The sequence below is a fragment of the Amphibalanus amphitrite genome, unplaced genomic scaffold (genome assembly GCF_019059575.1).
Source record: "Amphibalanus amphitrite isolate SeventyFive unplaced genomic scaffold, NRLGWU_Aamphi_draft 002073F_arrow, whole genome shotgun sequence".
NCBI classification, from domain to species: domain Eukaryota; kingdom Metazoa; phylum Arthropoda; class Thecostraca; order Balanomorpha; family Balanidae; genus Amphibalanus; species Amphibalanus amphitrite.
In genome coordinates, this window is record NW_024883566.1 from 1 (window position 1) to 6,101 (window position 6,101).

Below are 6,101 nucleotides of genomic sequence, written 5' to 3' on the forward strand. Positions count from 1 at the left end.
TGGATTACCCCACGGGTCTGGTGGGGTTAACGCACTTATCTAACTATTTTCAATTGTTTTGACTTTCGACGGCTTGAAACTCGTTTTCAATGTTACGAATATGACTATAGCAAGTAGGTATGTATTTTAGCACGGATCAGTGATCACCCTTTGCTTTTATGTATAGGAACCCTGAAATTGCATTAGTCCAATAAAAAAAGTTGTTTTTTCCCTTCCTCTATGAGCGGAAGTTAATTATTCATGCTTGTTACAATCATCGTCTTACTATGTACCGTAAGGTGGGGCTATTTGAGACAGTGGGGCTATTTGAGACAGTATTTAGAATTGTTATAAAATAAAAACCGTTTGAAATTTATGCTTAAAGGGACCCTCCCACCTTCAAAAAAGTTAATGAATTGGCATAAAAGTGATGTAGCGTGAATCACAAAGAGCGAAAATGAACATCTACCAAATTTTACCGGAAAATATTCACCCGTTTTCGAGATATAAGACTTTTATTTTTGTTTACTTTTTGGGAACTCCGCTGTTTCTATGACGTCACATAAAGGTTTTCTTTACGTCGGCATTTGGAAGCAATAATTTGGTATCAAAGTGCGACAAATATTGCGCGAATGATGCGTTTATCTTATCAAGGTCAATATATGATGGCCAATGAAGGATTCCAGGACAATTCTTCTTATGGCATTTCTTCGTATCGCAATTCTTCGTCTGCAAATCTTCGTCAGGGCATTTATTCGTATCGCATTACTTTGTCTCGCATCAGGGTATATGAAAATCGGCTCGCATTTCTTCTTCAACGCAAATATATGCAAGAGTAAGCATTGAGGGACAAATAAATGCACCGACGAAGATTTGTAGACGAAGAAATGCGGACGAAAAATTGTGCTACGAAGAAATGTCATGCGAATTGCGAGGATTTGTTCGGGTACCATGACATTTATGTGATTTCAAAGTCAAGGTTCACAGCTGATTTGCTAAATCAAGCCAAGAATCCAAACTATCAAAAAACTATAAATATTTGTTTGTCTGTCACAGAGGTCTCAAGCAATATAAGGTTTACATATGTTGAATCAAAAATCTACTGCCACAACTCACATCTCCTGCCTTAGTTTATCATTGTTGTTTTAACTTGCTTTCAAGAGAAACGGAAGCCAGTATCTGATGTCACTTCAGATGATTGTTTCAAGATCTGAGTTCAAATGAAAATAAAAGCAAGATCAAGATGAAACAGGGATTATTGCTGTTAAAGTAGTTTGGCCATGATACAACAAGCACATAAATCATTAGCCAAATCAAATACTGGTTGGTTTGTCAAGATGTTTGTTGTCTGTCGTCTGTCGAGCTGCTATGAACACTGAACGCTCTCACTCTTACTTTGAAGAGAGTAGTTTAAGTTGAATGGTAGTGAGCTGTAATTAGACAAAGCAGCTATTCAGTGCTCACATCAAGCCAGGCTAGGAAATGGCATCAACTGTGGTGGGAGGAAGCAGGTTCGGCAGCCCTATATGTTGTAAACTTCTGTTGTGTCTTGTGTTTGATCAACTGATGTTTTCTGCTGTTTTGTGCAGTGATAGTAGCAGGTAACTGCATGCTTGTCAAATTATGTGAATAAACGAATTCATAACATTGCATTTTTCTCTCCATGCAAGGAACAAGTAAGATGTTGTAGAAAATGTAATAGAAGGCTGCATTGCTGATTTTGCACTTTATCAGAGCTTTATTTAGAATTGCTTTCCTGAAAGCTACACACAGGCCACAGTACTGAAATTCACAATGTCATAGCTTTTGGCAGAAAAAAAGAAAAGACTTACCTAGGTAAAATTGGCTGAAAGTATGGCAGAGCAGGTCTTGATGCGTATGCCCATCCGTGTGCTTGCCGAAGCCGAACTGACTGCAACACATTAACTCTGACCCACCATGGTGGCTGGCATATCCTGAACTTTCACCACTCTAAACAAGACAACTTTCAGCCCTCAGCATTGTATTAAAACACTGTACATGACACTCAAAATTTGTTTCAGTGCCATCCACAGACAACATCAGTCGCCATTCACCAGGCCAGTAAAAACAGAATAGATAATAGCTTCAAACCCATGTAGTCAGAGTTACTAGGTCTGCACCTCAAAACAAAATCCAGGTGACATTCACCACGCCAGTAAAAAACAGGTACTTAGGTAACGTAACAGCTTCAAATCTGGTAACATGTTGGTCGGACTTTACACTACCATATTTACATGGAATAATATGATACCAAACAATAGTGCAACCATTTTGGATAACAAAAGTGTATGATAAAATTAATTTAGAAAACTTTGGCAGCATGATTTACGAGCACAGGCAGGTGTTACCTACCAGCCTTCTCAATGCTCGTAAAACCAACATTGTGGTTTTGATTTTACCTTACATGATAACACACTTGGCTGCAATGGCACATTTAATTTAATACTGTGAAAAGACCAGTTATAACCACTTCACAAGCACAATTGCACCTCATGCCGACATCCTTTTCCAAAGACAGTCAGCAGCGTCTTTCGTCAAAACTGGATGATCAATCCCCTTTCAACTGTTAACATCAAAAATATTTCTTCATGGTGTGATCTCCATATGGAAACCTTGCAGGAAAAGAATTAATGTCAATTGTCAGCTCTTCAAAATTTCTTTGGACTTTAACTTGGAGTACCATATCCAGTTTGCTTTGATATTTTGTTTTTTATTCCATGTTGAAGTTGAACACCAAGCTCCAGATATAGCAGGCAGCTTGATCATCTTCGGCCTTGGTATAATATCAGTCCAAGTATAATATCAGTGGTGGGTATCTTTTAATATTCAAATTAAAATGACAAGCAATAGGCTTTCTCATCGCCGACGACGGATTTCACGTTGATAAAAAAGGGAGCTCAAGGTCAGCAAAACTCGGGTTCAAGGAATGGCGGGCGTTGAAATGACTGCTGACGTCATCAAGAAACCGCTAATGGTTAAGAGATAGGGACTAAGCTGGTCCCACCCTGCAAGTAAAGGGAAGAAATTTCTTGAACACCATAAAGCTGCGGGGGTTGCGACCAGGATAAATGGTGGTTTCTGAGCCTGGCCGCAAACTTGGCTATCTCAACTCAAAACTAATGTTAACCCTCGCCCGTAAACGGCGATCTGCCACCTTCGCCCATGCAGGGGGGGGGGTTGGTGCGACCCCCCCCTTGGCGTTTGAAAACGGAGCGTCGTAGAGCTTAGCGGAAAAGACCAACAGATTGCTCTCGCCGAGATCTCGCGATTGGTGGTATATTTTTTGGTCCTAGGTCAACATTTGACCTACTTTTGACCGGTCAAAGGTCAAATTTTCGGAAAAATAGACTTTTTCAAATTTTCCGCGGCGATTGCGGCAAAACGGTGGGAGATATCGACTTGAAACCTTCACTATCGTGTTCCTTGATCAATTCTCTATCGTTTGGTATGTATTTCGTTTCCCTAGCTCTAAAAATGGCGCGTTGGGAGCGCCGGAAGTCGGCAAGGTCACAGTCGGCGGCAGAAATTCGAAAAATCAAAATTTAAATTTTTGAAATCTGATTGTATTTTTGGATTTGGGATGTCCATTTGCTCCCTATAGAAGCTAATATTGCTGCATATTCCCATTGAGGTGACAAGAATTAGCAAAATAGTGGTTCGGGCGCTTTTCAAAAATAATACCGGACGCTGTTCCTCTTGTGACGTCATAGCTACGTGACCTGACCTGACCCGGTCAAGTTTCTTATACCATATGATAGCCAATACTTGCCCCAACATGCATGGGAAGTTTCATCACGATCCATTAACCGATGTCCGTACCACCGGCAGGAAACCTCGGGCGCTGGCACTCAGTTTGTGAAAATCCGGCCGGAGGCTGTTCCCTTTGTGACGTCATAACTCCGTGACCTGACATGACCCGGTCAAATTTTTTTATCAAAAGATGCGCAAGGCTTGCCCCATAAGGTACCCAAAATTTGGCGGCGCTGCGCGCCGCCGTTTTTGCACTATTTCCGAAAAACCTCAGGGGGGGGTTGCACCAACCCCCCCCCTACATGGGCGAGGGTTAAGGTGGGATGGTCCCTTTAATTTTTGCTCAGGCGATTTACCACTCGATTCCACACCTTCCTGAGCAAATATATCACATAAAATTCAAACGCTCTTCATTTTATAGCCATTTTAAAAACTGTCTCAAATAGCCCCACTGTCTCAAATAGCCCCACTTTACGGTATAACTAGTCCCCCCCTTCCCCCTCTCACCGTTGGAAAGTGGCCGGTCGGTGCCGCTCTGCTGTCTCGGTCCGCCGCTGTTGTTCTGGTACATTCAGGACGGCGGTGACGATGGCGGTCCATCACCATGGCGTCTCTCGTCCACCACCGATGGGCGTATGGGCATAGATATAAATCACGAGATAAAGAAATACTCGAATGGCATTATGCTTACTGTTTACCCATTACACTAAAGTACATTAGCATGCATCGCTAAAAAGCTACGCTCATATTTCAATTTAGTTCTCATTTACTCGTTTGCTTAGCAGCCCTTAGTCTACTGTTTGAAAGTGTTCAATGTAATTTACTAAAAAAGTAACAATGTAAAACTGTTACTAACGCACAAAACAACGTCCACAAAGCTCGATCTTTTCTCACCTATTACAGGCATTATCGGAAGTTCTTCCAGAAGCAGTCACCGCGCCGGGAGCCGCACGCACACATCGAGCGCCAATAGAAGAAAGCTCGCGCGCGCGACAGCCAGCCTCGCTGCGGCCGACCGGCCACCGCCTGCGGGCAGGTCAGACGCAGGGGCGGCGCAAGGCACAGCGACTGGGGCGGGCAGCAGCGACTGACAGAGGCGGCGCCAGGCATGAAATCCGGGGGAGCATCGGTGACTGAGCAGCAGAGCTGGTGGCTGACATGAGAGTAGGCTACCTTGCCAAATAAATAATAAAAAATCGAAAATTTTACAAAGGTAATGATACTGCAGTTTTGTTAGCGAACATCTGCAAAAGATAGAAGCATAACTGTTCAAACACACTGGACTCCCATCCCCGACACCGCGGGAGTCTCAACAGACACACAATAGTTTCAGACATAAGCATTGAGTCTCGACTCGACAAAGACAGCCGGACGGTCCCATGAGACAAACAATCTCAGCAGAGTATCGGGCATTGATCGTTTACATTAGCTCCTTTCAGTCATTATACGGTATCTCGTTGACAATTCGCTGCTGCAGCCCGCCAAAGTGCCCAGAGCCAATCAAATCATGTCAGCAATCAAAATATCCGCGCTGTTTACATACCTACAATGCTGGCATGCCGTTTGTGACTCGCCTTCAGGTGATTCATAAATCGGGCTGGTTGGCTCTTTTGGAGTCGCTGCTGAGACGTTGTTCCGCACTGTTCTCAGAAGCTAGTTATCACCCAGTCGATGATAATGGAATAAAACGGACGAAACGACGCATTTGAAAACATAAATGTACGTGACGACGGTTGGTGTTTCGTTGAAATAGGATGGTGACGTTATTGATGTGTCATTGTGTGCATGTTGGTCAGGTCAGGTGGCTTTGACCAACGCCAAGAATAACGTGTTTGAATGTTAGAGAACAAACTTAACCCTCGCATGTGTAGGGGGGGGGGGTCGGATGGACCCCCCCCCATGGTTTTTCGCGAATAACTCGCGTAAAAAGCGGCCGATCGCGACGAAACTTTCAGTACCCTCGCATTGATCAATTTTACACCTACCCTGAAAATTTCATGACCCTGACCCAAATGACCTTTGACCTGTGACCTCTTTTCCGAGACCATGTTTGGCCGGAATCGCGATTTCGCGTATGTCGGCTCGCACTAGCCGCGTGTTTGCAAGCTTTTCGTGGTTTCAAACGTTCAAACATGTGATTTGATGTTACTCCCGTGTGTGTCAAGGTCACCTGAAGGTCAGGTCAGGTCATTGACCTTTGGTGACCTCGGGTGACCTCGGGTCACTTTTTCGAGTTTTACATGTTTCTAGGCTAGTTTTTGGAGCTGAATTCGAATTTAGCAACCATTTGAACATTTACGAAGTAGTTTTGGTGACTTCGTAACATGTTACGAAGCTGTCAGAGGCGGTTG